This window comes from Poecilia reticulata, linkage group LG4 (assembly GCF_000633615.1).
Source record: "Poecilia reticulata strain Guanapo linkage group LG4, Guppy_female_1.0+MT, whole genome shotgun sequence".
NCBI lineage: Eukaryota > Metazoa > Chordata > Actinopteri > Cyprinodontiformes > Poeciliidae > Poecilia > Poecilia reticulata.
The window spans coordinates 1,774,148-1,775,514 of record NC_024334.1 but is presented as its reverse complement, the minus strand read 5'-3'; positions in this window follow the sequence as shown (position 1 = coordinate 1,775,514).

The following is a 1,367-nucleotide window of genomic DNA, read 5'->3' as shown; positions in this document are numbered from 1 at the left end:
CAATGTAACGTGATCCTCTGATTGGCTAAGCAATGTAACGTGATCCTCTGCATTAAGTGATGGCAAAGCGGGGCGTCATCACGACTTTACACAAGTGTGTCTTTACCTCCACGGCAGAGGCTCCACCGAACCCCTGAGACCGACTCACCGAACCCCTAGTTCGACCGAACCCAGGTTAAGAACCACTGGTTTAGATGAAAGAGGACAGAAGAAGAGCTGAAACCTGCGTGAAGTGATAAAACTGGTTAAAAGTTTAGTTTAATTTAGCTCTGACTATCTCAGCTGGCTTTCTTGTTCCCATGACGTGATTGAAAACCAAAGCCTTTAACTAAACTTTACCAGGACGAGGTTTCAGGGGAGCATTGATGAAAGGTCTCATTTATTTATGTTACGTAACCGTGGATTCTAGGTGCAGCCTGGTTTCCCTCGGCGTCTGGCGGCATGTTGACTCCGCTGCTGCGGTTGTCTTGGTTAACAATGAAATCCTTCACCTGTGAGGTGCCAAGAGGAAACTCAAGATGATACTTGTGCTTGTCTACAGACAATATCCACATTGTGGCAGTGGATTAGCGGCCCACAAAGAGAGTCTGGAGCGAAAAACTGTTTCTAGTGTTGGCGTCTTAATCTAAAAGGATCAGAGGCACGTTTTGCAGAAACTGCTTCATTCTTCGTTTTTTTATTTTTTTATTCCTGAAATGGGAATCTAACAGTTGCAGTTTATTTTTCAACGTATTTCTCTTTAAGACTTAATAGCTTGTATGTTCTAATCCCTCCTCACACATTAATCCCGACAGCGTTCATCCTGCCAAAGTAATAAATCTCTGGCTGGATTAACCGTCAGCCTGACATGACACATGTGTGCGGACTGGAGAATTAACATGTTCCTGTGTGGGATTATGGGTTAGGGGTTGAATTTGTCCACACCATCCGACATGAAATCGTGTAGGAGTTTAGGTTTTAGAAAAGCTTCCCGTCTAATTTGCAGGGATTTGGTGTTTGAAGGTAACGTGTGGCGTTCACTGACCTGCACAGATTACAATTTGAGGGGGAAAAAAGTGTTATACACTCTAAAAAGAAAAAAGTTGATCCAACTTAATTGAATTACTTCTGTAGGTAACAAGTAATTCAATTAAGTTGGATCAACATATATTTTTTAGTTTGTTTAACTTGATAAATGTAGGTCAGTCTAACTCAATTTATTTACTTTAATTCATATACAAATTTTTAATCCCTCTAACTTAAATTTATAGAAAGTCAACTCAAAAATTTAAGTTGTTTTAACTTAAAAAATGAAACTACCCCAAAGTCGTTTTGTACATATTTTGTACTTATAATAATGCTGAAATATAAATCACTTTTAAAGTATG